The sequence below is a fragment of the Bos grunniens genome, chromosome 9, assembly GCF_055505025.1.
Source record: "Bos grunniens cultivar Pamir isolate PY7600 chromosome 9, Bosgru_T2T1.0, whole genome shotgun sequence".
Lineage (NCBI taxonomy): Eukaryota > Metazoa > Chordata > Mammalia > Artiodactyla > Bovidae > Bos > Bos grunniens.
In genome coordinates, this window is record NC_141173.1 from 94,856,902 (window position 1) to 94,870,329 (window position 13,428).

Below are 13,428 nucleotides of genomic sequence, written 5' to 3' on the forward strand. Positions count from 1 at the left end.
GATGGGGGTGACCACTGGGGTCTTTTTAGCAGAAGGCAGGCCCTGAGGCTCAGGCTGGGGTTTTCAGGACACTATGAAAGACTTTCCAAGGCCCCCAGAGACCTCCAGCCCAAGTACTCCAGACTCTCTTTAAAATTTTTTTTAATTGAAATCTAATTCATATACCATACAATTCATCCATGGTATGTGTACAACTCATTTTAGGCCCTCTTTTGACTTCATTCCTTCTGATGGGGTGGTGTGGGCAGTCCTTGCCCTTCAAAGAATCCCCCTTTGGTGAAGCCCCTGACCACCAGGCCCCCAGGATCCCTGAACTCCAGTCACCGGGAAATAACAGGACAGAAAGACCTGAGCAAGTTGTCTCCCCCATCCTCTGCCGTGCACCCCTGGTTTATAAAAAGGACTTAGCAGGCAACCCAATGTAAAGCAGGGTAGAGGAGTTGTATAGGCATTTTTCAGAGGAAGACGTATAGATGGCCCCCGGCACATGAAAGGATGTTCAACATCACTGATCATTAGGGAAATGCAAGTTAAAACAGTGAGTGACCACTTCACCCTGGTTAGAATGGCCATCGTCAAAAGGGTACCAAATAATAAATGTTGGCAAGGGATGTGGAGAAGAGGGAGCCCTCATACACAATTGGTGGAAAGTAGATTGGTGTAGCCACTATGGAAAACAGTACAGAAGTCCTTCAAAAAATTAGGAATAGAGCTACTGTATGATCCTGTTATCCCATTTCTGGATGTTTTTCCAAAGAATATGAAAGCATACGTACCCAGTGTTCATAGCAGCATTACTTACAAGAGGCAAGACATAGAAGCAACCGACATGCCCACCAGTGACTGGATAAAGAAGATCTCTCTCTAATATGTATATGGAATATTATTCAGCCATAAAAAGATGAAATCTTGCTATGTATAACAACATGGAGGGAATCTTGAGGATACTATGCTAAGTGAAATAAGTCAGATGGAAAAGATAGACACCATGTGATTTCACTCATACATGGAGTATAAAAAACAAAACAAATGAACACACCAAACCAAACCGCAATACGTTGATACAGAGAGCAGAGTGGTGGTCAACAGAGGGGAAGTATGCCAAGGGCACGTGGGTAAAGAGTATGGTGATGGATGGAAGCTAAATCTTTGGTGGCCAGCCTGCTGCAGGGTGTAAGGAGTGCAAATATAATGTACATGTGAAACTTACTTAAAAAGTGAAGTTCTGTGAATTAAAAGGGACCCAGACATGTTATTTCTGAAAGCTCTTTGAAGCCCCAGAATAGAATAGCACGCGCACACACACAGGACACTAACAGGACATGGCAGAGACACAACTGGAGCGAACTTGTGAAAAGGGAGAAGACCCCCATCCCGTTAGAGAGAACCTTGTAAAGGACTTGTTTTGAGGTAAAGTGCTCAGACCTGTGGAATCCTGGGCTTCCAGGTGTCACAGTGGTAAAGGATCTGTCTGCCAGTGCAGGAGAGTTGGGCTCAGACCCTGGGTCGGGGAGATCCCCTGGAGAAGGACATGGCACCCCACTCCAGTATTCTTCCCTGGAGAATCCCAGGGACGGAGGAGCCTGGTGGGCTACAGTCCACGGGGCCCCCAAAGAGCCGAACACGCCTGAGCGCACAGCCCACACGTGGAGGCTCCTCCTCCATCCTGTGGCACTTGAGTCCCTTCTGGTTTTACTCCCGGTCCCCTGAGGCCCTGGCCCTTCTTTTACTCTGTCAAGCTCAGTGAATACTGAGAAGAACTTCTGGAATGAGAAGTAACAGGAAATGTTGTATTTAGGGTTTGGTGTTCCAGTCGGTCCTAAATTGAGCCCCCCATCACTCACCGGACTATATCCCAGAACTGGTTTAATGATGATAATATTCATTTGACAACAAGTAATTGAATGTTATTTTCTGCCTTGCCCCAGAAAGGGTCAAGTGCTATTTTACATTTGAAGCGATTATTGTTGTGATCACAGGACTGGCTGGCATTAGGAAGGTGATACTCTAGGAAGAGTGTCAGAGGCTCCTGGACACTTTGTCCCAGAACCCACAGTTTAAGCCAGATTGGAATTTTTAACACGTCCCCTCACCTTTATATTTGCTTTTTGGAAGTTAAAATCATACTGTCTTTGAGCATCTTTTCCTGGTTTGGTTAGGACGTTCAGAAAGCAGGTTTCTATAGTGTTGAAGGCAGACTCACTGATCGTTTTGATGATTTTGAATCTTTGGCTTAGAAAATGTAGTGGGAAAAATCGCAGTCACAAATCACAGGAACAAAAATTGTAACTTTATTTTTCTACAATTAAACTTAATTTTTATCCAGAATCCTATTTCCCTTACTCCAGTATTCTGGCCTGGAGAATTCCAGGGACTGTATAGTCAGTGGGGTCGCAAAGAGTCAAACACAACTGATCAACTTTCACCTTCACTGCTCTATTTCCCTCAAATGGCAGAAAACCTAAGTTAGGTAAATTACAGGTTAAATGTGGACAATTTCATCATCCAGCAGCCGTTTTGTGCTTGTTCCTGTTCAGTTGCCCAGTCGTGTCCGACTCTTTGTGACCCCGTGGACTGCAGCACGCCAAGCTTCCCTGTCCTCACCATCTCCTGGAGCTTGCTCAAACTCATGTCCATTGAGTCAGTGGTGCCATCCAACCATCTCATGCTCTGTTGCCCCCTTCTCCTCCTGCCCTCAGTCTTTCCCAGCATCAGGGTCTTTTCTAGTGAGTCAGCTTTTCACATCAAGTAGCCGGAGTGTTGGAGCTTCAGCTTTAGCACCAGTCCTTCCAATAGGATATTCAGGGTGGATTTCCTTTAGGATTGACTGGTTTGGTCTCCTTCCTGTCCAAGGGACTCTCAAGAATCTTCTCCAGCACCCCAATTTGAAAGCGTCAGTTTTTTAGGGTTCAGTCTTCTTTATGGCCCAGCTCTCACGTCCATACATGACTACTGGGAAAAATCATAGCTTTGACTGTACGGACCTTTGTTGGCAAAGTGGTGTCTCTGGTTTTTAATATGCTGTCTAGGTTTTTTAGAATCAGGGTTTTCCTCTTTCCCTTGATGGCATCTCATTTTGGGGGCTCCTGGGCCCATGGGGGCTTACAGAGTGTGGTGGGTGACAAGAGGGACCCAATTTTCCCTCTCCCTGTATCAAGAGTGCCCTTGCACTCTGACTTCAACCTTGAATGTGTGACTTGCTTTGACCAATGAGATGTTGCAAATGAGAAGCAATTCGAGGCTCCAAAAGCACTTGTATGTTTACAGTCTCTAGATCTTTCTCTCTGCCGTTACCACTAGGAGCGCCAACCTCATCTGCGGACCCCAGAGATGGATGAGAGGTGCGTGGAGCGGGCCTGGCTCACTCCGGAGTGGTCCAGGCTGTCCTAGATCCAGCAGCCCCAGCAATGAGAGCCAGCCCGGCCACAGCTACTGCAGCCCGGAGAGGCTTGTTTCAGGTGAGCCGTACGCACCAGGCTTGTGTTTGTTACATTGCATTTTAGAGGCTGTGAATGAATGGACACATGAGATGGTATTTAGAGGAAGCATCCGCCCCACTTGCAGTAGCATTTGCAGAAGTATGACATCTTTCTGTTGTGTTCTACTATTGATGTCCTTTCCTAATAAGATCCCTGGCCAGAACCATCCACCATTGGGGTCCACCAGGGTGGGCACAGTTCCATGTGGCCTCAGGCTTGCAGGGCTCCCTAGGATGCCCATGGCCTTGCCTTCTGGGGCACCAGGAGGGCAACCCCCCTCCACCACCTCCCTGGGGCTGGAAGAGACTCAGGATATCAACCAGCCTCTCTCCTGCGGCCCCAGAAAGCACCTCGACTCTCCTTGACCAGTCCTCAGTGGCCTGGATTCTGTCTGTGCGCTGGGATGGCCCGCAGGCCCGCGCCCTCTGTCCTCCGATTCCAAAATCCTGCCTTAGTGATCTGGTCCCCTCGAGAAGGATCTGCATCTCTCCTCAGTCCTGTCTGGTGTCCCTATGGTCCTCCCTGCTCCTTCTCCCTGGACACCAGTCCCCTACTAGGGCGTCCCCACACCTAGACCCCCTCCCCCCAGGCTGGGCCATCTTCAAGGGGGCGGGGGCGTGGTCCTCTGACTCCCAGTGTGGTGCTTATTTTTTTATTTTTAGTTTTTTAAAAATTAACTTATGTTTGGCTGTGCTGGGTCTTCGCTGCTGCAGGTGGCTTTCCCTAGTTGTAGAGAGCAGGGGCTGCTCTCCAGTTGCGACGCGCTGGCTTCTCTTGTGGCGGACCGCAGGCTCTAGGGCGTGCGGGCTTCGGTAGTTGCAGCTCCTGCGCCCTAGGGCACAGGCTCAGTAGTTGTGGTTTGCGGGCTTCGTTGCCCCACATCATGTGGGATCTTCCCGGACCAGGGATCAAACCTGTGTCTCCTGCATCGGCATGCAGATTCTTTACCACCAGACCACGAGGGAATCCGCAGCGTGGTCTTTAGGGCAGTGCTTCTGACTGGATCTCTTCAAAGCTTAGTCTTTTGACTGCCGAACACCCAGCACTTGCTTTCAAGATGGTTGTCTCTGTGGGATTCGAGAATCGGGTTTAATCTGAAAAACCAAGAACTTGGCCTCTCTGCCCTCCAGTGTCTCCAGGTTCTTTCTATTTTCTGGGCAGGGTGTGCTGCCGAGCTTGTTGGAACAGGCTGGTGACTTGATCCAACAAAGAAAAACATGAAAGAAACCAGTTTATCCCCTCATGAGAATTTACTCTAAGGTGATGGGTCGATCAGAGTTTGGGACAAAGTCAGTGAAGAGTCTGGGCAGGAAGCAATGAGAGGTCGTGCGGGTAGGGCTCGTGGGGCACTGGTTTCCATGTCTCAGGGCCTCAGTCCCTTAGCCTCTCACAGCCTCAGCTTCCTCCTCTGGAACACAGGGTGGGACTGGGTGGTTGTTTCGGTCTGTTCCAGCTTGGAAGTCCCATGATGCTAGGATCCACGCCAAGAACAGCCAAGGCCAGAAGCCAGATTTCTGCTCTCACTGAACTGATCCCCTCTCCTTCTTTAAGCTGGCTGCTTTCCTTACAGTTTCTGAGTCTTATCAGTTCTGTAATTATGGTGCAGTAGGTTGACCCTTGACCTTGGGTGCAGCTGGACCCCATGTAAATATCAAGAGTGTAACAGGAAAAGGATCACAGGCTTTGAAGTTTGACCAATCCAGGGTTTATGTTAGATGTTCAACTGAAGATAACTAATAAATTCCCAGCTGACAGTGGTTTCCACCATCTGGACATTTGCTGCTCACTCAACAAGAAGTCTGGAGGCAGGAGATCCTCAGAGTGGTTGGACAGTCCAGCTGTATCATCCTGGCCCTGGGCACGTGCCAGCGTCCAGTGCATCTTCAGCTAGTTGGCTTTATCCTTATCCACTCTTGCATCCAAAAGGCTGCCCCAGGCAGAAGCCTCACCCTCTCACAGCCTGTCCGCAGGCAGGCAGGAGAGGTGGAGGGTGCTAGTCTGCCCTCTTACTGTTCTCTCCTTTCTACTAGGGAGGAAAAGTCTTGGCCGAAACTTTCTGCTCCCGCCACTTTCTTTCCCATCTCGTTGGCCACAGTAGATCCCATGCTCATCCTGTCCCGACAGCGGCAAAGGGGAACAGGATTCCTGTGACCGGCCAGGACCCATCAAGAGCGCATCTCCTGGACTGGCCAGTTGCCATAAAAATCAGGTACCATTGGCACAAAAAAGGGGGCTGGCCACTCACAGGGTCTGTTCCCCCTGCTTTTAAATTTGGGTATCATTTAATTGTGTGATCCTGAACAAATCACTTGGCTTCCCTGAGCCCCCTTGTCAGCACCTGAAAATCACAGATAACCCCACTGACTTTACAGCTGTGGGAAGCATGAGTCAGGCCACGCGGGAATGGCCCAGGACATTTGAACATCCCCTGCACGTGCCAGCACTCAGGCAGCGGTCACCTTGGCCTTCCTAGCAGTGCTCTGAACGACAGCCAGCGAGGGCAGTTTTGCTGAGCTGTCGGTTCCCAGGTTCCAATTTCCAGAAACTCCATTTCCAGGACAAGACGCACACGAGCGCTTGCCAAGGCCAACACGTTTGGCTGCGTGTTTACCGCTGTGACACCTGCTGCTCAGACGGGCCCTGTGCTGTTTTGTACATATTGGTTTTGGACAGCGGCTGCTGCACATTTTGTCTTCAGATTTCTTAGGGGGCAGATTTAGCATCTGGCAGCACGGCCTCTGACTGCGAGGCGTCTCGAGCAAGCGCTGTCGCTGGCCGCGAGCTGGGCTCGGACTTGCATGAGGGGAGAGAAGGGCATCTGCTCGGAGAGGCACAGCCGCCCTGCCGTCCACACTCCCGCAGGGTCACTAACAGCCTCTCCAAACACAAACATCAGGCAGAACTCCAGCACTTCTGTTCCCTCACTGCCCACAGCCCAGCCCATCAGCTCTCTAAGGCCCACCCCCTTCCCACATCTCCCCTTCTATATCCCCAGGCCAGGCCACCTCCTGGTCCACCCTGCAGATCCCCCGGGACCCTGGTCCCTCTTGGAGCCTCCATCGCAGGTACAGGCGGTCCCCGACTTAGGGTGGTTGAACTGAGGATTTTTCAAGTTTATGATAGTGTGAAGGTGATGCACCCTCAGTAGAGACCGTACTTTGAATTTTGAGTTTGCATCTCTTCCCAGGGGTCTGGGGTGTGCGGGACCATCTCTTGTGATGCTGGGTGGCAGCTGCAAGTGCAGCCCCCGTGGGGCTGGCTTCACGGGCACCACGTCGGAGTCCCCCTTGCGTCTTCCTCTATGGTCACTGTCTGGAAATCCTGAATACTTGGTGAATGAGACCCACATCTTCATTCTGCACTGGCCCCTGCGAATCATGTCCTGTCCTCACACCCTCCTGCTGCTCTCCAGCCCTCCTGGTCCCAGGAACACCCGAGCTGCCTCTTTCTTCCCTAGGGGCCGTGGCTGTTTCCCCAGCTCTTGGCTGGGCCCCTGCCTTCTCAGAGAGGACCCCCCTACACCCCACCCGCCTGCTCATTTTCCACCACCGCCTGTCCCCGCCCCCGAGACACTCCAGGCTCACCCTGCCCCATCACACCAGGGTCCGCAGAGTTCAGACGGCGCCTGGGACACAGCGAGCTCTCAGTGCACACGTGCTGAGCCAGTGAGTGAAGGGCGTAAAGCAGCTGTCAGTTCCAGAACTTAAGATTCTGTTTGTGGCCTGAGAGTGGTGGCTGTGGAAGTTAGAAAGTGCTGCTCACAGAAAGAGTTAACTTCTCTGTGGCTTTGATTTGGACCGGGGGTCATCTGAAGGAGAGCAGGCGGGCGCAGCCGTCCCCTTGGTGGGACCAGCTCTGGCTTCTGCGGAGATGCGATTAATTGAATATTCTGCAGTCAGTGAAGGGCTCTGATGATTTAATAAAATTAGGAACTGAAATAAGGGACTGTGCCTAGAAGAAGAGCACTTTAAGCACACACACACACCCCCTACAAGCACACACACCTACAAACTCACAAACCTACACACTCACACACCCTTACACACACACACACACCTACACACACACCCCCTACACACACACACACCTACACGTACACACATATACACATACACACACCTACACACTCACACACCCCTACACACACACACCTACACGTACACACATATACCCCCACACACACACAGCCCTATACACTCACATCCCCCTACACACACCGCTACACACTCACACCCCCTACACACACACCCCTACACAGTAACACACCCCTACACACACATACACCCCTACACACATTCACACACCCCTACACACATACACAGTCACATACTTACACACACACACCCCCTACACATACACACATATACAAACACACATACACCTACACACACACACCCCTACACACACACACACCCCTACACACATATGCAGTCACATACCTACACCCTCACACACCCCTACACACACACACCCCACACACACACACAGTCACATCAGATCAGATCAGATCAGTCACTCAGTCGTGTCCGACTCTTTGTGACCCCATGAATCGCAGCACACCAGGCCTCCCTGTCCATCACCAACTCCCGGAGTTCACCGAGACTCACGTCCATCCAGTCAGTGATGCCATCCAGCCATCTCATCCTCTGTTGTCCCCTTCTCCTCCTGCCCCCAATCCCTCCCAGCATCAGACTCTTTTCCAGTGAGTCAACTCTTCGCATGAGGTGGCCAAAGTACTGGAGTTTCAGCTTTAGCATCATTCCTTCCAAAGAAATCCCAGGGCTGATCTCCTTCAGAATGGACTGGTTGGATCTCCTTGCAGTCCAAGGGACTCTCAAAAGTCTTCTCCAACACCGCAGTTCAAAAGCATTAATTCTTCGGTGCTCAGCCTTCTTCACAGTCCAACTCTCACATCCATACATGACCACAGGAAAAACCATCGCCTTGACTAGATGAACCTTTGTGGCAAAGTAATGTCTCTGCTTTTCAATATGCTATCTAGGTTGGTCATAACTTTCCTTCCAAGGAGTAAGCGTCTTTTAATTTCATGGCTGCAGTCACCATCTGTAGTGATTTTGGAGCCCAGGAAAATAAAGTCAGCCACTGTTTCCACTGTTTCCCCATCTATTTCCCATGAAGTGGTGGGACCGGATGCCATGATCTTTGTTTTCTGAATGTTGAGCTTTAAGCCAACTTTTTCACTCTCCACTTTCACTTTCATCAGGAGGCTTTTTAGTTCCTCTTCACTTTCTGACATAAGGGTGGTGTCATCTGCATATCTGAGGTGATTGATATTTCTCCCGTCAATCTTGATTCCAGCTTGTGTTACACTCATATATATATAGAGATACACATATCTATACATACAGTCATACATATACACACATACCCACATATGCATATGCATACACACATCCATACACATACATACATACCCTATACACACACCCACAGCTACACATGTGTATACATACAGACACACACATAACCCGTATCCATATATATATACACACCTACACACATGTACACACATACATGCACACACATAACCTGTATCCATACATATACACACATATACACATGTATACAGAGACACACACATCTACACATGCAGACCCGTACACACACACACATACCCACATATGCATATACATACACACACCCATACATATACACACATACCCTCATACGTACATGTACACACACACACACATAACCTGTATCCATACATATATACACACACCCATACATATACACACATATGCTCACACACACACACACGTACACACATACACACACACACATAACCTGTATCCATACATACATATACACACACACGGAGTATAAGGCAGTGTTCATCTCTTCTGAGCAGCTGCGAGGTTCTGGCGGCAGCTGGGAGAGGGGCTCGGCCCCCGACTCCGAGGGGCTCCCAGGGCAGTGGTGGGTGCACCGTGGGTGCACCCTCCTCCCCAGACCCCCAGTCCCCAGGCTCAGGGAGGCGGTGATTGCAGCTGGCCCAGGCCTGCCTGCTCGGCCCAGGTGGCCTGAGAAACACCTTGAGGTCCTGGGTGAGCTGCAGCGCCCATCTCGGTGTTCCGTCTCTTCTAGAAGAGGTCTGGAACAGATTCTCTATGTGAGACAATGCAAAATCACCGTCTCCTCTGAGGAGGCCTGTCCCTGGCCTGAGAGTGACCCAAGGCCGCGCGGTCCTCAGCCATCACCTGCCTAGCGGGGGTTCGGTGAGTGCTCAGCGGACAGGAAAGTGCAGTCTTGCACGAGGCAGGCGCTCCGTGGACGTTCAAGGTGGGCAGTGGCCGCCTGGCAGCCATGCTGGTTGTGAACACAGAACGCACACAACCAGTTCAGGCTGGGAGGGTGGACTGAGGTGTGAACACACAGAAACAGCGAGAGGCTGGAAAAATGGACCCAGGATCAGAGCCTCAAATCCCACCACGCCCTACCATGGGGAGCCGGCTCCATGATGGCCCCTCTCCCCCGCCCCACAGTCATCACCTCTCAGATGCCCGCAAAGTGGAAGCCCCTCACCCAGCCTACTGAGCCAGCTTCCACATCGCTCAGCTCTGGGCCGAGGCCCTGCCCGGTCCTGGATGGAGCCTGCATCCAAGGCACAAGGGGGAGCTGGGAACTCGTCTTGACTTCTGCATGGAGCAGTCAGGACTGCCAGCGTGGGGTTTCCTCAGGACAGAAGGTTGTTGGAAAGGTGAGGGGTGGCTTCAGCTGGGACATCTGTACGCTGCAGGGAACCTTGGCACAGGAATGAATGAATGAATGAGTAAATAATAAATGGAGGCTTCGAAAAGTTCCTAACGGCAACCAAGGCCTTGGTTTCTCTGTCCGAGGCCCATTTGGCATCAGTCCTTGTGACAGTGGTAGCGTGGTGCCCCCGGGGGGAGAGTGTGGCGGCCCTGGGGGATGGGTTATGGGTGTGTGTGCGCGCGCAAGCAGGCATGGCTGCAGGCGGAGAGCCGCTGGGGACCTGAAGGTCAGAGGTGGGGTCATTGAGGACAGACATCCTGAACCAGGCTTTGCCTCAGATATGCAGATGACACCACCCTAATGGCAGAAAGTGAAGAGGAACAAAAGAGCCTCTTGATGAAGGTGAAAGAGGAGATTGAAAATCTGGCTTAAAACTCAACATTCAAAAAACTAAGATCATGGCATCCAGTCCCATCACTTCATGGCAAATAGATGGGGAAACAGTGGAAACAGTGACAGATTTTATTTTCTTGAGCTCCAAAATCACTGCAGATGGTGACTGCAGCCATAAAATTAAAAGACGCTTGCTCCTTGGAAGAAAAGCTTTGGCAAACCTAGACAGTATATTAAGCAGAGACGTCACTGCTGACAAAGGTCCATATAGTCAAAGCTATGGTTTTTCCAGTGGTCATGTATGGATGTGAGAGTTGGACCATAAGGAAAGCTGAGGGCTGAAAAACTGATGCTTTCAAACTGTGGTGTTGGAGAAGACTCTCAAGAGTCCCTTGGACTGCAAGGAGATCCAACTAGTCAATCCTAAAGGAACTCAATCCTGATTATTCATTGGAAGGACTGATGCTTGAAACTGAAGCTCCAGTACTTTGGCCACCTGATGCAAAGAGCCAGTTCATTGGAAAAGACCTTGATGCTGGGAAAGATTGAGGGCAGGAGGAGAAGGGGACGATAGAGGATGAGACGGTTGAATGGCATCATCGACGTAATGGACATGAGTTTGAGCAAGCTCTAGGAGACAGTGAAGGACAGGGAAGCCTGGCGTGCTGCAGTCCGTGGGGTCGCAAAGAGTCAGACACAACTTAGTGACTGAATGACAACTGCACCGCTTCGAATGTCACTCTAAATACCAACGGTGCGACTTCCCCAGTAGACTGTTAGGCAAGTGCCTGAGCGCTGCCCAGGGGAGATAATAATAAATGGTCATGTGGTAATCTGGGTTGTGCCTGGTGCTAAACCATACCCTGAAATCTCTGATCTCTAAATATACTAACCTGGTGAGGGAGGCTTATTACCATCCCCGCAGGTGACGACAGAGGCAGAGAGGCCAAGTCTGGCACACAGCCGGGGAGGAGGAGCCCGGATTCGCTCTCACTCCCCGCTATCACTTTCCAGCTGTGGATGTGAGTTCCCACAGACTGACTCCCTACACCGCCACATGTGCTACCAAAGACCGCCGCAGCCAGTGACTGATTAAGTCCAGCGTGACAAGACTAGGTCTGTAGAGGACATAGTTGTCCTCTAGAGGGTGGGGTACCACTAGGGAGCCCAGGGGGCTTCCCTGATAGCTCAGTTGGTAAAGAATCCACCTGCAATGCAGGAGACCCCGGTTCGATTTCTGCATTAGGAAGATCCGCTGGAGAAGGTATGGGCTACCCACTCCAGCATTCTCGGGGCTTCCCTTGTGCCTCAGCTGGTAAAGAATCCACCTGCAGTGCAGGAGACCTGGATTCAATCCCTGGGTTGGGAAGATCCCCTGGAGAGGGGAAAGGCTACCGACTCCAGTATTCTGGCCTGGAGAATTCCATGGACTGTATGGTCCTTGGGATTGCAAAGAGTCAGATACAACTGAGCAACTTTCACTCACTCACTCAGGAAGCCCAGAAGGCCTCCCCCAGGCTTTGGAGGGAGGGGGCCTCCTACACCCCAACTGTCTGAAGAACAGGGTGAACCCCTCACGTGCCTGCAGAACCTGTGTGGACAGGGAGCTGCCTCCAAGCTGACCCAACAGCTGGAGGTCCGCAGGCTGAACATAGAAACTGCAAGTTCCCTTTGACCACAGGGCAGGTCTCCGGAGAGAGGGCGCAGCCACAACCAAAGGTTCTGAAGAAGAAAGCCTGTGCTTGAAGACTGCTCTGGCTCACAGCCGAACCCCCGCGTGCCTGGTGAACTTGGTCACCTCCCAACAGGAGCTCAGGGTGTAACGTGCGGCAGGCTTCTGTGCATCTGTGCGTGCACACTCCGACTAGTTTTTAGAAAAGAATTGCGGCAGGATATAAGAAAGCAAACAGCATTTCGTCTAGATATGGAAGAGACCCAGAAAAATGACTTTAAAAAAAATCAAGACTAGAATATGAAGTTGCAAGGGGTTGGGGGGGTGAGCGGGCTTCGGGACCGCAGGCGATCTGCAGATGGGGTGCTGAGATTCCTCGGGGCGGAGAGGGAAGGGGCCCCTCACCGCCTCCTGACCCGCACGTGCTGTACAGTCTCCCTGCTTCCTCCACTGCCGTCTTTCTAGGTCAGGAGTCCTGCTTCCAGGCTGCTCTCCCGGGGAGCCTCCCTCCTGCTGTCTCCCTTCCTGCCCTCGATTCCTTGCCCTTCTCCACGTTTATTTACAGTCGCTTTCTCTTTCTGAGGCTGCCGGGGCTGCTCAAATAGGCCAGGCCCCAGCCCTCCCCGACCTCGACCCCAGCCGCCCCGAGTGGGCCCTGGGCAGGCAGCCGGGCGTGGAGGCCGGTGTGGAAGGAGGCCTGGGGCGAGCTGAGCGCTGGCCGCTCCTCCAGAGCTCGGGGACCGCTCTGACCTCCCTCGCTCCTCCTGGCTCGTTTATAATCAGCTTTTCCATTATCTTGCAGCGAAGCCCTCTCTGAGTCCCATTAATTGCCTGTAGCTGCAGCTGGGTGGTTCATTTACTCTTTCTAATTTGGAGGATGCAAGTGGTTTAACCCTTGTTTGTTATTTTAAAGCTTCAGGGGTTTTGTAAACTTTGGAGGCACTAAAGCCAGAGTGGCCAGACACGTGCTCACATGAGTCTAAGCACACACACCGTGGTGCACACCACGGCACACACAGGGCGGACTTTTGGGGTGAGGCATCGGGGAAGCAGGTAATTTGATCTGAGAGGCTGGAAGTAAGGGCAGCACCCATCCCTCCAACCCAAGGACACTGACATCACCTCCTCCATCACCATCGCCACCATCACCTCCACCATCAAAACCTT

At 51.5% G+C, this 13,428-nt stretch overlaps 1 long non-coding RNA gene across 3 annotated transcripts in view; it reads left to right on the forward strand.

The window, feature by feature from the left end:
* Positions 1–13,428, forward strand: part of LOC147366394 (uncharacterized) — a 40,231-nt gene that overhangs the window by 8,811 nt on the left and 17,992 nt on the right. For 2 of the 3 annotated variants that reach the window (XR_015133364.1, XR_015133366.1), the window contains exon 2: positions 3,301–3,458. This is a non-coding gene — a long non-coding RNA (uncharacterized LOC147366394). Of the gene's footprint in view, positions 1–3,300; positions 3,459–5,509; positions 8,167–13,428 lie in introns of those variants that run through there. The other variant, XR_015133365.1, reaches the window with a different exon arrangement.